At 45.9% G+C, this 19009-nt stretch overlaps 1 pseudogene; it reads right to left on the bottom strand.

Annotated features, from left to right (window-relative positions):
* Positions 1 to 463: 463 nt before the first annotated feature.
* On the bottom strand, positions 464 to 3187 carry LOC121601945 (annotated as a pseudogene).
* Positions 3188 to 19009: the final 15822 nt, after the last annotated feature.

Genomic DNA, 19009 nt, shown 5'->3' with positions numbered 1-19009 from the left:
CGTATCCTGATGGAGGGGTTGCATTCAAATGTGGTCCTGCTATAAAACGGTCTATACTACAGATTGGTACATGAATAGAATTTTTAGCGATTATGTCATATCACAACACAAGACATGAACGTATTAATGAATATGATATTGAGAAATATTTAGTTTTTCATAAAAAAATGTTTAAGGTAATTTAGTCGTGATGATCACATCGTTAAGCTAGCACAGAATTGAACAAATGGGTTATTTTTAACATTCATTTATAGAAAAACCAATAACATATGAATCTGCTATAAACATTCAGCCACTTTCCCAAACTCGATCGTAGAGTAGCGATAGTTGCAATTGCCTAGATACAACGGTTAATTTAATTTATTCAATGAGTATCTTGCTCAGTAATGCGAACAATATGGCAAATTTTGTAAATCCATCCAAAGGAAACCACCATTTTATGTCATTTTGACAATCGCTTCGATCATTCCCGAATTCGATCGAGTTTGGGAAAGTGGCTGAATATCAACATGATTGATCTTACTTTATTTTAATCTCTTAGTTTTAATCTATAAAAAATGTAATATTTTCTCCTTACAGTTCTACATCCTTGCCACACTCTTGGCTGAAATATTTCATGTGAAGGTGCCATAAAAGCATAGCCATAAAGCTAACCATACCGTAAAAGCGTGCATCAACATTTGCATGCAATATTTCAAACAACTGAATAATGGTGCCAAGCTGAATGGATGCATTTAACGCGAGATTTTCTATGTTTTGCTTTTTTCTTGAAAATTAATTGCTCTCTGAAGATAATGTAGATGCTCTCAGCAGATTTGTTCATTGAAGAAACCAAAAAAGAAAATACTCATGCTTTTCAATTTTAGACGCATTAAGATCAATAAATGTTTCTCACCCATTAAACAATATTTCAAAATGAAGTGATGAATATTAAAACTGTACCAGCGTGCACACACTTCACAGTGTAATTAATAGCACCAACTGCGACACTTCACTCTCATACACTTCCATTTAAAAAAAGGCCACCAGCCAGCGTACGTATGCAAAGCCGGCAAACAATCGGAAACCTTCCACAGCACACGCCAAGAATGAAAAGTAACAACCGAACAATAATCGTATCACGTAATCAACGCCCACACAAAAGCAGCACTTCATGCTTGAAGTTGAGATTAAGAGCAAAGTTTCGGGACTCAAAACTTGCACCATCGGGATGAATTTATCACCAACCAGAAAGGTGGAGCGATGATGACGATGATGAGCTGGCTGGATTTTATCACGATTTTCGGTGGCTTTTAGTCTTTTTGCCTTGCCTTCGCTAGGCTCCCGTAGCCTTTTTTGTGGTTATCAAAGTGTAAAGTTGTAAGTATGTGGGTGGGCGTTGGTGGGCGTACTATGCTTCCAAACTTGTCGCGTTAAGCTCATGCTATCATTGCCATCTTTTAATTGTAAACTCTTCTCAGAAGCGTAAAGTACGAATAGGACGCATTCAGCAGTGATTGAAACATTTCCAGCGTCATCGGATACACGTTACCGACTGTGATCTGTTCGATAGGAATAAGTACACAAGTGTAGCCTGTGAAGCATTGATACTTCTTCGGGTTGTAATTACCTCTAGTGGACGCTGGGCACGGATCGTCATCATGAGAAGCTTCTTTTTAATAGTTTCATCCACATTCAGCCACGGTCCGCTGTACGAGGCCTGTGCGATGGCCATGCTTTCCTCCCGCACCTCGTTCGAGTGCCAGTAGAAGGCAAATATTTGTGTGAGGATCATGAAAATGTACGCTCCAACGATAACGATCTGAGCCATCACACTGATCTGGAAAGGGGAAAACAAACAGTGAATGCTGCTTTGCTCGTTGGTTGGAAGTAGAAAATTACAATATTAAGTAAGAACAGCAGCGCGCACAGCATCAATCCGAACGACAGGAACTCTATCAGGCAGATGTAGGTCACCAGATCGTTGAGATCTTGCACATAGCTGAAATTAAAACATACAAAAACTCTTTAATCATAAAACGATTCTATCGCTCTTCGAACATATAGACGAATATAGACACGACCTACCGAATAATTCGCTTGTGATCTTCGATCAGCTTCTGAAGCTTTCGGTTGAGCACCGCCGTGCTTTCGTTGAGCATTTCCGACCTGCGGAAGGTTTTCAGCTGATGCTGCAACGTTTTGATCTGCACCAGCCCGAACAGGGTGCTCGAGGCGAAGAAGCTCGTGTACGGAATGTACATACAGCACCCGGGAACGTCAGCACCAGCTGGGTGATGTAGAAGATTTCGTACTGCGGTGAGTCGAAATTGTTCACGCCCGGTATGAACATCCCGTACGGTAGGCCCCGCTGCCCGGTAAACAGTGGGTACACAACGAAACACACTGATGAACGCACCGAGCGCGAGGTTGGAGATGGACAGGAAGCGAGCCCTTTTAGTGTACGTTGAGACGAGTTTCGTGATGACGTCATCGTTGATAGCCTTGAAAAGAAGTTTTTAGGCAAACGGCTAGCTAAAATGCTACATTCATTTGCATAGCCGCAGGCGAAATGTATTGCTCACTGCTCGATTGCTGCTCGAGCATGTGTAAGCGCCCGAAGGTATGCAATACAGTTCGAATCTCTTCCCTATCGCCCGCTTTGATCCGTTTGCGGAAAAGGAAACTTTCACTTACTCGTATTTCCTCGTACACGCTGGCCGCACCGGCCAGGAATGATTCGTACTTGTCCCGATTGTACACCAGTATCAGCGTGCGCAGCTGCATGTGAAACCGCAAGCGAAAACCCGCAAATTAATCAACCCCTGATCGGAGTTCCCCCCGCCCGAGGCCGGAATGCACTTACCACCGCGTTGAAATAGAGCACCGCAAAATAAGCATTAATAATGACCTCCTCGATGTTGCCCCAGGCCCGGTACAGGTCGGCAAACATGAACACGTTCAGCGCCGTCACCGGGATGATGCTGATGTACCGTCGCCAGTTGTGCACCAGCACGAATGACCAGAAGCGCCACACGCGCACATTCACCGACAGTAGCGGACAGTTGAGGACCTCCATTTGTCGTCGCTGGGACTTTTTGCTTTTTATTTCGTTTTGTTCCTCTAATTTTCAAGCACACCCCTAGAGTCCGAAATTTTGTCAGCTCCAGCAACCAGTCGCGCTGCTCGTAGTCCGAATGAAGTTATTAAAAACCACTTAGGGAATGATGCCGAAAGTGTTCGTACGAGCTGCTTTTAAACGAGTTTTCCATTTCTCACACACGCGTCCCAGGCCTTCTCGACACACCTGCTGCCAAGCGTATGGAACAAACGGGAAGCAGCAAACGGAATGAAAAATTCATCACCAAGGGTTTCATAAATGCTAGCCCGACCGCTCGTGGGACGGCCCTTGTCGGCTCCTGACCGTGGGACCGTGGTCGGTGGAAAATCTCTCACCCCTTTTGCCCGTAACAAATGTCTCGCGCTCATGTTCCCGCGGTAATGAATTAGATGAAACGGGGAAGAATTAAACCTTCTGGCCACCGGTTCACGTGTAGCAGCTTTCGCTTCTTCACTTTTCCCACTTTCGGGTGGAAAGTGCACACGAGAAGTGCTGGAGACGGACGATAGGTTCCCCCTCTTCTTTTGATATTCAAAATGATTCTCCCTACACAAGGGGATACCGTCCAATTAGGGATACTTTTACCCGTGAAGTGGTGGTGCAGGTTGCTGAAGCCGCCAGGGATGGATAAAGGCTCGCGAGCGGACGGCTGTACAAGGTATCCTTATTCGATAATTGGTGGTTTCGAGTGTCAAGCGCTATTATCCTTTTTTTTTTCATGCTTTTCTAAAGATTCCCAGGTGACGACACCTTGTTAGTATGTAAATTTGACCCTTTTGAGGTGATATTTCGTGTTTCATACTTCCGGGCATTTCCATTTGAAATATTCTATAAAAATTTATAAGATTTTTTCCATAAAAATAGCATACTTCTAGGCGCATTTTATTGGTCCTGTTGAGTGGGTTGCATACTTTTTGGCGTTTCAATTTCATTTTTGAAATTACAAACGAAAACTGGAATTAAATACAAATTGCCTACAGTGAAATCTCCCTATGGTGAATCTCCAAGGAAACGGCAGCTTAGGCAGATATTCATGTACATATTAATATATTCATTCAGATATTCATTCTGTATTTCAAAGCGTGCATTACCCCTAACTGTTTGCAACCAGCTCAGCAAAGCCTTGATAAACACTTGATTTAATTTTTACCGAACCATTCTACGATTCTGCCGCCTGGGTCGGGAGTTTTATTTTTCCAAACCCACCCTTCCATCGCACCCTTTAAAGGGTTTGCGGTGTTGTCGTATTTTTGAACACTCCCCTTTTTTCCCCTTTTGCTGCTTGACGTGTTGTCGTAGCATAACGCCGGCGAAAGCCAACAATTAACGTCACTCCGGTCTCGGTGGTTAATATATTTGGACATGAGAATATCCAACGCAAAAGACGGTGGTGGTGAAACACACGCCACGTACAGCACATTGTGTGACAAAACCGCAACGGTATTTGGCTTTACAAAAAAATAAAATAAAAGAAAGTACAGAAACGCTTCTTGTGCACTGCGGAAGTTGGACAGCAAAAAGACCAAAACGAGCGCTTTAAAAGCATAATTTAATCGAAGTGTCTCGCTTCTCGGAACTGTTTGTAGCAATCGATTAGCGCAAGGCGCACAAATTCAATTTGTTTGCATTTGAAACGCCCCATTCGGCTGGTGCGCACCGAGGCGAAACATAGCGCTAGAGCTATCCGTGTATCCCGAAAGTCCTTTTTCGTGGAATTGCGCGTTTCTGGACGTACATTTAGAAGCCTCGCGAGCTTTCAGAACGATTCGTTGAACGATTTCGTGGCACCGGCAGTGCGCTGCAATCAATGAAAATTACAAAATATTCAATCGCATAATTGCAACCGTTCATGGGTTCGCGGGATTGGGTCAGCACGCGTAATGCGTATTCGCTTTACAATTATCAATCCGCAGCGCAATGAACCTTTGCGCTCAACGAACCGTACCGAAAACCGTCGGCCGGAACTGCAGTCTCCTGCTCAAACAGCGTTCCTCTACGCGGCACATTTTTATTGGCCCCAAAATTATTCCCCAATGCATACACACTGCTACACTCGATGTGTTTTATGTCCCCTTCCCGTTCAGCCGAAAACTGCATTCCATTTCCTAGCCCGTCCTGCGCCCCGCCTGACGATGCGATTACGCCTGACTTATAATTTCGGTATCGAATTGCAGGATTGCGAATCAAAAAAGTCAATCATAGCAAGCGATGCGAGTGGGTGTTGATGTCATTATCGAAGGATGCCGCAACGAGTTCACCACTGCAACGAACTTGTGCGGTGTCGAAGAAAGAGAGAGAGAGAGAGAGATAGGGAGAGAGTGCATGAGAGAGACGGCTGAGGGTGTACAGGAATGTCCAATTTGATCGATTACAGTGAAGTTGGCTTTTTTTAAGCCTTGAAACATTCAACCATCCACTGGGAGAGCTGTGCAGCGGTCGGTGGAAAAACATCAAAGCATACCAAAAGCGGCATCATATTATTATGGTTTGAAGAAGATTCCTCGCAGCGAATTCCACCGGGGATAAGCAATTAAGCAACCCACACACACACACAAGCAAACAAACGCACAAAAATACACACCGACAAATAACCAAACCAGCTGCAGCGCAATCGTATCTAAATCCCACCACTCGGCATCCGGAGATTTCGAACCATTGGGCCAGCAAAGCCTCTGGTCCATTAGAGGAACACAGCAGCAGCAGCAGCAGCAGCAGAAAATCCCAAACCACATTAAGTGTAACCACGCAGCAGCGGGCATCGGTGCACGAGCGATTCTTGGAATGTTTGTCAAGGTTTGCCGTGCCCTGTCGCTGGCGAGTTCCTCGAGTTCGGGCGAACTTCAGCTTCAATTATTAAACTTGAAAACGTTGCCCATAAAGTGAGGGACCGCCATCCTTGTCATGAAATTTCACCGCACTACGAACGACTCTTGAACTGATGACGACGACGACGATGATGATGATGGTGATCGTGATGGCTGGTGAGCTAGGATCGAGTGTTGCGGCATTTCGTGTTTGAAAGGCATAATCCGGAAAAGTGGATAGTTGGTTGGCAAAAAGTTATCGTTTTTTTTTACGTACGATGCTTTGCTTTCCTTTAATTTACTTTCCCCGTTCCAGCACTGCTAATGGAAGGTTGGCCTCCGTTACGGGCTTCTGCAGCGCTGCTTCATTTAGCGCCCGTCGGGGGTCGGGCGATGCATTGGCATTCGGAGATGCTGAGCACTAAATGACACTCACACACACACACAGACGCAGAGACCTCGGATACATTGTATCGGTTGTGGAAGGTTGGCTGTGCGCGGGTGCAATCTTTTGAAGCCGTAGCAAAGTTTGCCCGTTTTCTAGGAAAACTTTGCCCGGCAAAGTATTATTTCTCCAAGCCGTTACACTTTGCCGCAAAAAGAAATAACGTTGGTTCTGTCCAATGCCGGTGGTTTGCAATGCTTGAGTTGTAAAACTATTTATTTAGCCATTTTTTGAGGCGGTATTGAAAGTGGTGAAAGTACTTTTAATTAAAAAAAAAGCGAAGACCATAAAATTGCCATAGAAATTTGGTTTTACAAGAAATACTACAAAATAGCGTTGGACCGCTGTCAAAGTCAGCGTCTAGACCGATGACGCAACCCGAGCACCCAACACGATAGCGCCGCCAGTTCGAACAGAAATAGAATGCAGGGAGGTTATTTCTTTCAGCTGTCGTTAAGCATGAATTATGGAGCCTTCGCTTGTCGCCGGGCGCTTTGGACCGGGCAGCTGGCACGAGCACAAAACCGAACCGACTCGTAGGGCGACTACGACTACGGAGTGAACCTATAACCAGCACGCCAAAACTGCCGCGACGGCCGTGTTTTATTCACAACCAGCTTTTGATGTACAGCTGAATCATGATAAAATGTAAAAGAGAATGTAATATTGCAAACGAACCCCGAAACGCAACCGGAACGCAATGAAATCCCATCAACATCAACATCCCGCCGGGAGGATGCTTTTTGATGGTGCATAAAATCACCCCCCCCCCCGCCTCCTCGCCTAACGGTCTCACCGGGTTTTGGTGGCAGACTGACGGGCAACAAATTAGATTTTAGATTTTCACCGTCACACTGGCAGCGGTTGTGTGGCTGATGCGAATGCTCCAAAGTCGTGCCGTATTGGGAGTGTTTCTTGTGGCTATGGTGTAGGAATGATTCGCTATAGGGTGTAAATTGTTGTGCTTAAGTACGTAACTTACTTCCGCATGGGAAGCATTAGCTACATTGTACTCGTTTGGAAATTGGGGAATGTAGAGATATTGTTCGTTAGCATTACAAGGTACAATGTTTTAGTTTTGAAAGAGCGTTAGGTAAGAGCTTATTATGAAGTCTAAAAATATGTAACATTACAAGGATAAATATGTCTTTTTGGTAGGTCGTTCAGAATCATTAAGATAGATACAAAAAAAAACGAAATCCTCGTAAACAGGCCAGGAGTGTAACATAACGCCTAAATGTATGCAATTTTTGATTACAATAAATTCCAACTAGATTTTAGAGTCACAAAAGCCTCGCTGTGTGTGGAATGAGCGACATGAAACGTTTTTAATTGTTGTGCATACTTTCAGGCGCTTTACAGCTCAACGATCTTTGTAGCTTAGCTTGCGTTTATCCAATAAACCATCGGTCCTTGTTTTTTGTTGCCCTCACTGGATCATCTCTTTTGTTTATCAAATATTTACTGACTTATTTTATTATTGTTTTTTTAATACATTTAAACGTCAATGAAGCTAATCCCTTGTTACGTGCAGTTTAAGTGCGAAAAGCTGCCAGATTCAAATTGTAGCACTACAGGAAGGAAGGATCAGCTTCTCAAACACCGAAATATGTAACGCTATCCGTGGAGCAGCAAACAGCTCCTGTTCGGTACGTTCATTACCCTACGGGACACACATACACAGAGCAATCAACGACCGCTGCTACCATTGTTTTATTACCACCCCCTTTTCCCGAAACGAATCCTGCCCGCACTCCGTCAATCCTTCGAAACACGCTGAAATCAGTCAACAGCTAAACGGGATGGAAAACTTTTTCCACAATTTCTGTTTTGCAAACCCACCCATCTGCCCCCCTCCTCCCTCACAGCGCCACAATCCCACTGGGCAAATTAACTAATTGTGTGCGCACCGAAAAAGGCGGAAGCTGCTGTTGCGTTGCGTCTCATACGCGCCGTCAAACTTCCGGTACGCCAGTAGGCTCGAGGAGCTAAAACGCTACACCCTGCCACTGCTGCCACTGCTGCTGCTCCTGCTACTCATTAGCCAGGCAGGAAAGGGGGTTTCCACCCACCAGCCCGGTACCATTTCGCTCGACACCGAACCGAAACATGTCGTCAAGTCGTTCAACAGTACGCGCGCATTTGGTGCAAAACGTGGAATAAAGCACACCACACGCGGGTAGCGCGGCTCTGACTGATTCCATCGCTGCCAACTGACGACGGGTTCAGCAACACCGTCACGGGCACGATCGATGGTGGAGGTTTTGTTTTCCCAGCACAACACGAAAACTCATGTGTATCTGTGTGCGTATGTATCTGTGTGGGTTTTGTTGAGAAATGTCGTTGGAGCCGGTGTGGTGGCACATTTTCATTCCATCCAGCGCGGAAAGGAAAGTGCTTTTACGCGTACCGAGTGGCGTACCCGCGTGTTCATTACGCAGCAGCGGGACGGTTTTATTGAGCATGAGGGCGTACAAGAACACAAGCGCATACTCACTGCTTGTTCACTTCGATTCTCCGTGTCGCAGAGGGGACTAAACGGCTAAAAATCCGCCCCAAAAACACTGACGCCACACTGACATTGTTTTGATAGTCGGGTGAAGTAAAACCGATGGTCTTGGACATGCAGGTACAGCGCTACATATCGCAGGTCAATTGAGTGGGAAATAAGTAACACAGTGCCACAGTGGTCATTATTGCAGTAGGAGTGGCCAGTTTGGTTAACGATCATTAAATCGTGTTTTGTGAACGCAAAGGATCATAAACGATCGATTGGCTTTCTAATAGCAGCTGCAAGCAATGGCAATGACTATTCAGTTGGAGCTAACTAGTTGGAAGAGATGTTCATGCTTAAATGATACATATTGCATACATTTAGGCGTTATAATGTAAGTGTTGTCAATTGAATGAGAAAATACATTAAAGATTACTTCTCGCGCCTAACAGTATGCAATCGGGCATACAGTACAAGTCTTTTCGCCTCTGTTTACATTTCGGGAACTTGTGTATTTGCACCTGATAATACAGGGTTTTACAAGTCAGAATCGAATGTCAGCAAAACAATTTCAGAAGCACAAGATTCAGTTTAGCTGTCAAAAGTTGTTGTTTCACCGCACCGATGCTATTTTTCACAAGCGCAATTTGATTTTTAAATCGCTCAAGTTGTATTTTTTAAGAGGCCTTTCGTATCGTTTTGCAAATTCAAACACGTATTTGAGATTATATGATTGAGATCAGTGCTGTTATGCGTTTAAGCATTATATTTATGAAATATTACGTATTTATGGTAAAAATTGCGATTTTCTGTGCAAAAAGCTACATAAACATTGTACATGTTTACATTCGCAAGTGCTCGTAGCTTTTTGCACAAAATATTATTTTTTACAATAAATACGTAATATTTCATAAATATAACGCTATAAACGCACTAAATAAATGATTTGTATACAAATAATCTCAACATACGTGATTTAATTTGCAAAACGATGCGAACTTACTTACTTATCCGGCACTACAACCGCTTTGCGGTCTTGGCCTGCCTCAGGAGTGTCCGAAACCGCTCACGGTCTCGCGCCTTCGTCTGCCAGTCCGTTATCCCGGCCTTAATGGCGGACGCCTCCACGCCATCTTGCCACCTCAATTTGGGCCTACCACGCCTCCTCTGTCCTTGTGGACGGCCTAAAAAGACTTACGGGCTGGGTCGTCCGTTTCCATGCGTATAACATGGCCAGCCCACCGGAGCCTGGCGAGCTTTATACGCTGTACGACAGTGAGGTCGCCGTACATCTCGTATAGCTCGTCATTATAGCGGCTCCTCCATTGTCCTTCCACACATACGGGGCCAAGTATCCTTCTGAGCATCTTCCTCTCGAACGCGGCTAAGAGGGTTTCGTCAGATTTGGACAGTGTCCATGTCTCAGAGGCGTATGTGAGTACTGGTACTATATAGGTACTATATAGTCCCAGCTTCGTCCGTCGCGACAGGTTCTTTGAGGTAAACTGCTTTTTCAGGCTGTAGAATGACCGGTTGGCAGCCAGCATCCTTGCGCGCAACTCAGCTTCCATGCTGTTGTCGTTGCTGACCTTTGACCCAAGATAGGTGAATTGTGGGACGACTTCAAAAGTGCGTTCACCTATCTGTACGTCACACCTACGTAGATTCGGATTATTTATTGGTAGGTCCGCTGATGTTGCCACCATCAGTTTGGTCTTTGCCTCGTTTATCTGCAATCCGAGGCTCTCTGCCGCCTGCTCAATCCCTTGGTAGGCTTCTGCTACATAGGAGAGCCGCAGACCAATGATGTCTATATCATCAGCGTATGCCAGGATCTGGGTTGACTTATAGAAGATGGTTCCCGTAGTCTCCACCCTCGAGTCGCGGATGGCCCTCTCTAGCGCCAAGTTGAATAGGAGACAGGCAAGTCCGTCCCCTGGCGCAGACCTTTGGTGGTAGCAAAAGGTCCTGAGAGTTTTCCATCCACCCTCACCTGGCATGTGACGTTGGTCATAGTCATTCTAACTAGCCTTATCAGTTTGGCCGGGATTCCAAATGAGCTCATAGCGTCGTACAGTTTTACCCTGGCTATGCTATCGTATGCGGCTTTGAAGTCTATGAAGAGATGGTATGTGTCGTTTTTGTATTCAGCCATTTTCTCCAAGATCTGCCGCATGGTGAAGATCTGATCAGTGGTTGATTTTCCGTTTCGGAATCCTCTTTGATAGTTTCCTACTATCTCTTCGACGTGCGGGACAAGGCGATCCTGAAGGATCAGGGAGAATATTTTATAGGCGGTATTCAACACCGTAATACCCCTGTAGTTGTTGCAGTCCAACCTGTCTCCCTTCTTGTATACGGGGTAGATGATGCCGAGATTCCAATCACAAGGCATCGATTCGCTATCCCACACCTCAGTAACAATTTGATGAATCTCGTTTTCTAGTCGTGCACCTCCATTCTTGACCAGTTCAGCTGCAATTCCGTCGGTTCCGGGTGCCTTGTTATTTTTCAGCCGACGGATAGCCTTTCGTGTTTCTTCTATGCTAGGTGGCAGTAGCATGACACTATCTGCTAGTGGCGCTTCTAGCTGTTCGTTTAACTGGTCGTTGAGTAATTCATCAAAGTACTGAGCCCACCGCGAGAGGACCTCTGGCTGGTTACTAACCAGATCTCCATCCTTGTTGCGACAGCAGGTTACCTTAGGTACCACGTTGTTTCGGTGACCTGCTATCGCTTGGTAAAACTTTCGTGTCGGTCCGTACGCCTCTCTGGTTTGCTCGAGTTCCCGCATGTTTTGCTCTTCCAAAGCATGCTTCTTAGAGCGGTGAACTCGTTTCTCTTCGCGTCTGAGCCGTGAATATTCCTCTGCGCATGCCCGCGTTCTATGCCGTTGCTGCATTGCTCGGTATGCAGTATTCTTACGTTCGGTCACTTGTCTGCATTCATCGTCGAACCAGCCAGATTTGGTGTTGCCACGACGTGGTGGGAGTATATTTCTTGCACAGTTTATTATTTTTGTTTTTAGAGCGTTCCACCTCTCGCTCGTAGTTTCATATCTGTTTTCTGGTAGTAGAGACTCGTCTAAAGCGGCTTTGAATTCCTGTTGGACAGTAACGTCCCTTAGAGAGTCCGTGTTGAGCCGAGGCTGCGTGTTTTCTCCGCCCCCATTGGTGCGGGGGCGGGCGATTCTACAACGTATCACTAAGCCAACCAAGTAGTGATCGGAATCGATATTGGCTCCTCGATAAGTTCTGACGTTTAACAGGCTCGACTGTCGTCGGCGGCTTATTAACACGTGGTCGATCTGGTTGAAGGATTCGCCATCCGGGTGCGCCCACGTCATTTTGTGGATGTCCCTCCGCGCAAATTTGGTACTTCCTACAACCAGATTGTTCGCTGCGGCGAACTGGACCAATCTACTACCATTATCGTTACTGTGCTCATGCAGACTGTGACAGCCAGTGTATTGGCGGTACATTGGCTCCCTACCGACTTTTGCGTTGAAGTCCCCCAGGATGATTTTGAGGTCATGCCTGGGGCACGCATCTATAGTTCTAGCGAGGCGGCCGTAAAAAAGGTCCTTCTCCTCTTCCTCTTTATCTTCGGTAGGGGCGTGAACGTTTATGAGGCTTATATTAAAAAAAAACGATGCGAAAGGCCTCTAAAAAACCAACTTGAGTGATTTAAAAATCAAATTGCGCTATTGAAAATAGCATCGATGCGGTGAAACAACAACTTTTGACAGCTAAACTGCATCTTGAGCTTCTGAAATTGTTTTGCTGACATTCGATTCTGACTTGTAAAACCCTGTAACAGCAGCAAAATCAATGTCCACAACTCATTCTTTCCTCCCCGTTCATTACCCGACGGACCATTAAAACTCCATTGCCAGCGCAACAAACAATGAAACATGAGTGTCCTTTCCCTTACTCCCGGCATCCGGTACGGTATGATAATTTCGTTAATTTATTGCCACCCCCAGCCCGCTTCCGCTGGACCGAAGCGCTTGTCCACGGAGGTCTTTCCCAATTCGTGTGTAACCTTTCCTGGAGTTACGGTGGCTCTCAGCCTCACTACGTATTGAACTTTTCGGTGCAATTTGTCAAAAACTGTGCCACCGCGTCGGGCAGCACAGGTGGTTTGGCCGCTGTAAGGCCAAGCCGGGTCTGGGATCCTTTTATTCGGCTGAGCTGAAAAACAGCGCCCGGGTCTACCGTGTGGTGGGGCAACACGACCGGCAACGATGGTCGGATGATAATGGACGATACTCGGATGGGCTTTTTTGTTGCTACCGCGCCGGACAAGTTCGAGCGCCGTTCGCTAACGACCTGCACTGCACGCTACGACTCTTGCAGGAAGAGACCGAAACAGGAGGGATGGCCGTCAAAAATTCGTTCGAATATTTGTGCACACTGGGTGGTAAAGGCCATTATTTGTTCGCATGCAAAAGATCGAAACCCGGTGATTGGGAGTTTTTACGCGCGTGTTCCGTGTTCAACTGTGCCGTGTGTCTGTGTGTGTATCGCTGGGAGGCTGTGCGAGACGGGTCGAATGAGAACATTGCTGACAGCTTGTTTTGTGATGCTTATGATGGGACTGCGCGTAAAACTGATGGTTTGTAAACAGTGTGCTTTGCGCCCTTCAGTGTCATTCTCTCGCTTGCTGGTGCTCTTTATCTCTCTGTCTCTCTTTCAGAGCGTGCTAGAATGGTGTGTATTTGAATGAGGCTAGAAAAATACCGCCTGAACCGCCTTCCGCCAATGCTGCTGCTGGTGGTGGAGGAGCTGTACCCGTGATGATGTCCGATAACGTCAATAATGGTGCCCGATCTTGCGGGAATCTCTCGTGAGGGCCGGGCCAAACGTGCCAATGAAGCGTCAGCGAAAGCCCCATCGCTCCGGGTGCGGGTCCGTGGGAAGCAGTACGCTTGAGCAAATTCAACCAAACCGCTCCTTCGCAGCTACCGGGGCTGGCAGCGTGGGCAACCGGGAACAACCACTGTTTAACTATAATTAATTGGAAGTTCACTGATAAAACCACCTCCGTGCCCACTGGCTCCTGCTTCACCTTCTAAGCGCACACTGCGTGCCGCGTTCTAAACCAGGGACACAGGCCAACGGAGATCGTTATAGCCACCACCACCACCACAAACTGACCATACTGTGCTCGTGGGAAATTAATTTTACAGCAGTGCAAAAACAAACTGCTCATCCCAATCACCCAACCATTACTGTGCTGCGTCGACCGTCGATGGTCACGATGGAAAAAAGGCACGATTCTCGGGCAGCGTATTGGGGGAGAGGGGAACTGTTTGCTTTGATAAATATTTCCCCATAATACAAGCCGCACCCTGCAGGGAGGGAGCAAATGAGAATAGCTATCTAAAAACGCTCCAATCGGACGTTTGTAATCGTGTGTTTGTACGCGCATTCAGGGCACGTTCTCATAACTCCTTTGCGGTGGGAGGTTTTGGGTGGACCAGTGTGTGTGTGTGTGTGTGTGTGTGTATGTATATGTGCTTATATCCTCTTTTGATTAACGGCCACAAATGCAGCCACAAAAATCGATTCAACCAACCGGGAAATCACATCGTACACCGTCCGACATTCCAACGCTGCAGCTCTAGCAATCACAGAGCGCTTTGTCCGATTTGATGAGTGATGTCACTATTTGACGAACGAAAGGATGAAAGAATTTTTGGAATTACATAAATGACGCCACACTCTGTGTGAGCGGGAAAACGGCACAGTCACTCTGTGCAACAAAGAGTAGGATTGCTAGCGAAGGAATATGGTGTAAGAAGCTATGGTTCGCTACGCTTGTTCATGGTGGGAAAAGATGATTATCATTCCTTTGCAGGGGGTTTCACCGATTTTAATTTTTCCATTATTTTTGTGTCTGTGTTTATCTTTGCAAGCTTTGAACAATAAGTTAAAATAAGTTAAAAAGCCAACGTCATCCAATCATAAACAAATCAAATGTATTGCATACCTTTAGGCGTTTTCTGTTCCATGCGTTTTTCGTGGATTTTTAAAGGATTTGATTTATTTTAATGTGAGTGGCTAGGGGAGTTCACATGATTACTGACGGATAGTAATAAAATTCCTAGCTAATGATGGTTTGTTTCACATAACACATACATAAAATCGAATAAAAAAGACGCCAGAATCGTTTCGCCTGCGTAAAACACGTTTAGTTTCTAGCCAAATTGTTTTTTGTTATTGTGTTTGCCTTTTCCAACCACCGTATAGCACACCCTGCCTATTTTTTTTTTACAACGTGTCCCCCCTTCCCACATCAATCACCCTTTACAACAAGTGATCTCTCTCTCTCTCTCCCCAACACATTGCGGTCTCCGATTTCCCCGAGCACAGTGCGGACGATGATAAGCCGCAGCCGGTTGAAGAGTGATTGCGGCGAAGAAGAAGCAACAGCAACAAAAAAAACCCAAACCATGGAAAAAAGAACACCCACGATACCACGGGATATCAAAGTGTCAACCGGCCGCAAACAGCTATCATTCATATTCGTTCTGTCACCCAGCCCGTTGATGGTGGAGGCGCCCTGAAACCCGCTTTTGGCGAGGCTTTTTACACTTTCGAGGCCTTCCGGCCAGTCGCCAGTCAGCAAAAGGGTGCAAGCGGTTGTCACCGTACACCCACAACAGCAGCAGCTAAAAACAAAAAAAAAACAGAGGAGATATCCTGCCCCACCCAACCAACAGCGGTGCAGCGAGTGAGGCGTTCGTGTTTGTGATGATTTTCTTCCACCCCGTCAGATGGGGTGGATTCTTTCTTCAAACCACACTGTTGACGCCATGTCGGCGCCAGAAGGTTGACTTTATCCGCCCTGTCTGTCTGTCTGATCTGTCTGTGGCCTGTCGCCCAGTGTGGCCGACTCGCTTGTGGCCGTTGGATAGGGAGAGGGAGAGTTGGTTTCGCTTTATACTGCAACACGATCTTGTTGCCCTGGAGAATCGTTGGGGGAAAATATTACCAGCATGCCATGACCCACATCCAACGTAAACACGCACAGAATCAGATCCAGAGAGGGAAGAAGAGCGCTTCGATTGGAATCCAATAGGATAAAAAGGGCAACCCGCCAGTGCGGTTGCATCGAACAGTGAATCCAATTTGAATCTTATTCTTCTTAATTAAATCAATTTCGTGTAGCACGGGGACGAAAAGGGATAGGAGCAAAAAACCTCCCGCAGGCACGGTACGACGGTGTTGACAAGATGTTCAATTAACAGCTGGCAGCTGTTGGAAATGGGCAGGACAGGGCGAAAAAAATGGTAATCCGTAGCTGCAAGCACGCCCGTGAAGAAGGATGATCTAATTCGAGCTTCACCCCAAGAAAGCGTTAATTAGCTCGATTATTGCCATTTTCTTCGTATCGTATGCCGGCCCTGTTGACTCCGCTGTGCGCTCGGACATGAACTGGGGAAGAAAGCAATCCTAGCCGAGTGGCGAGCGAGGGAGTAATCAGTTCATAAAAAGGAAAGCAGTATCAAGCAAACATGAGGTCATGTGTCGTAAAATCTGAAACATAAAACTGTTTTCCCATCGTGTCCTTTCAAGCGCTGTGGCAAATGAACTGCTTCACCGTGGAGGTGGAAGGATGTACCGCGAATGAACGCTGCGAACACTTCGGATGAATTGCGTTCATTGCACGAAGCAGTCATTCATCGACAATGAACTATGTTCATTGCTGAATCAGGGAATCTTCTACTACACATCACAGCATCTCCCCAGATGTGGTGTGTTCTGGTGCACTATGAGAGGAGGTTTGAGTAATTTATGCAAGCAGTCCCACTGTAGCACACCCCACTCCTTTGTTCACAACCTACACTACCAGCCGTATCTAGGCCACGGCAGGGCGACATGCCCACAAATGGAAAGGATGTGTTTATTGGTAATAATTTAAAAAGCAAATGACTTGACTTTTCCAGTCCCGGGACCTCGGCCCACCACAACCCACACGACTAAGCGCATTGAAGTAAGGTCGAACGTATTTCCATTTCAAGAAGCGATTAAAATCGATTGATTGGAACGGCATGAAAGAGTGACTCGCCCGAAGATTGCGATGAGAAATTAAATCGATTAGAAGATCCATTTAGATTGCCATTCGCCCAGCTCGCCTTCCAAAAGGTTGCACTGTATTGAATCTTTATGAGACAATGTTACCGTTCCACTGTACGCATTGCATATTGTGGTTTTGCCATTTCAGCCAAGATTAGCTTGCACTAGAACCATGTTGTGTGCAAAAGACGCCCGGAAGTACTGTAATGACGCGTACCATCTTGAAGAAGTTGGTGAAGCACAAAGGTCCCACAAAGCGTTCTCCTTTTGTTTGTGAAGTGCAGCGCGTGTGTCCCATGCCATTGTGTGGCAGCGTATGGATGCATGAAAGTATACGCTTTCTGTGGCATCGAAGCTGATATGGGCTCTTCTTCAGCTCCAGTTATTTATGCTAAAGTGACAACAATGTCCTTCAAAGGCCGGCACACCGTCCGAACCGTCCGTACATGGCTGACGCCTTCACAAAACAACCACCAGCAGCAGCATGTGAGACCGGGTGATGGGCAGAAGTGGAAAAGCTTTCATTCTGATTCTGACGCACTCTAGACCGTGGCGTTGGCCTTCTTCGCCCTCGAACGGTTCGAGTGGTACCATGACAGCCATCGTGACGTCTTGCATGGCAGTGCCGTATGCAAATCCTTTAGAAGTCACTTGTTGAGTTGCTGATTACATTCACTGTGGTTCGTCCCTTTCATGCGGACGGGTGGACGAGAATTGGAGTTTTTTGTGTGTTCTTTTTGGACAACGTGCTAGATAACATTAATTTGAAATTTGTACTGCTTGCTGACCGAAAAACTGCTCGAGACATGTTGTGTTGAGTAGTTGAAGGCATCAAACAAACCGCTCCGAGTTTAGACAGTGCAACTGCTGTGCAACCAAATGGCTAGTTGAATTATTTGCTCCTGTAAAGGGAATTGGAGCAGCTTTTTGTTTGCGTTATCGTTTTCCTAAACGATAAGAGAACGATTTAAGCAGTACGTGCTCAGGTACGTCGTTAAGCCAGGCCAATCAAAATTTCTTTCACTGCTCACAATGAATTCCAAATTTGTCTGCTGTCCTTCAGGGTCATCGTATATGAATCATTCATATTTCAAACATTTTTCCACCCTCTCTTACGCCATCGTCTCAGTGTTTTGTGTTGAGCAAAGTATTTACATTAGCCATGTCAAGGTTTAAGGAGAAGGAGGGGAAGAAAAATACCTTCAACCAGGAACAGATGTGCTCATTTAAATACTGCAGTAGAAGTGCAGTTCGTTTTTTTTTCTCTCCCTTCATTCTATTACGCTACACGGTACAGCCTTCGCCAGTGATTGGCTTCCGGCGGGAACAGTTAATTGTACTTAAAGCTGGTGGAAATAAGTTCAGTTGCTCTCTCTCTCTCTCTCTCTCTCTCTCTCTCTCTCTCTATCTCTATCTCTCTCTCTCGCTCTTTCTCTCTCTCTCTCTCGCTCTGTCTTCACATTCACTTTTTCTTACCATTTTCCCCATTCACGAGAAAAGCATAGACACGAAGGCACAGAAACGTAAAATTGAAAAGCACATAAAGAGCCACCCCAACGCTCCGTTCCCTGCGCTCGGCAATTTCCTGCAAAACTCTTCGCTGCCAGCTCAGCTGTGAAAAAACGCGTCCCGACCTCAGTCAGTATCTATTAATTGCTCTTTTCTTTCCATCCAATGCACGCGGTCGCCCATGCTGGCGGGCGGTTGAACGCTCACGGCTGAGAGGCGGCCAAAAAAAAAAAACGGGCAAAGTACTGAAGCCGGACAGAAGAAGAGTGGGAAACCACGGCCAGAAATGAAATTACTTTACTTTGGAAACAAAAGAAAAGCTTGCAATATTTGAAGATTTTAGCGGTCGAGTGTATGTGTGTATGTGTGTCTGAGAGTTTGTGTACGGAATGGGGTTATATTTGCTTTTTCAGTTTTAGTTTCCGTTTTCTCTCTTAAAAGCACTCTTCACCAAAGCTGCTTGACGACGGTAAGATCGTAAAATGACCCGTTGATGCCTATGGCTTGACAATGAACTGTATAAAATGTAACAAATATTGAAATAAAACCATTATGCATCAACAAATGCGTACT

This window comes from Anopheles merus, unplaced genomic scaffold (genome assembly GCF_017562075.2).
Source record: "Anopheles merus strain MAF unplaced genomic scaffold, AmerM5.1 LNR4000237, whole genome shotgun sequence".
NCBI classification, from domain to species: domain Eukaryota; kingdom Metazoa; phylum Arthropoda; class Insecta; order Diptera; family Culicidae; genus Anopheles; species Anopheles merus.
The sequence above is the reverse complement of the archived record's forward strand: the minus strand, read 5'-3'. Positions and strand labels throughout refer to the sequence as shown.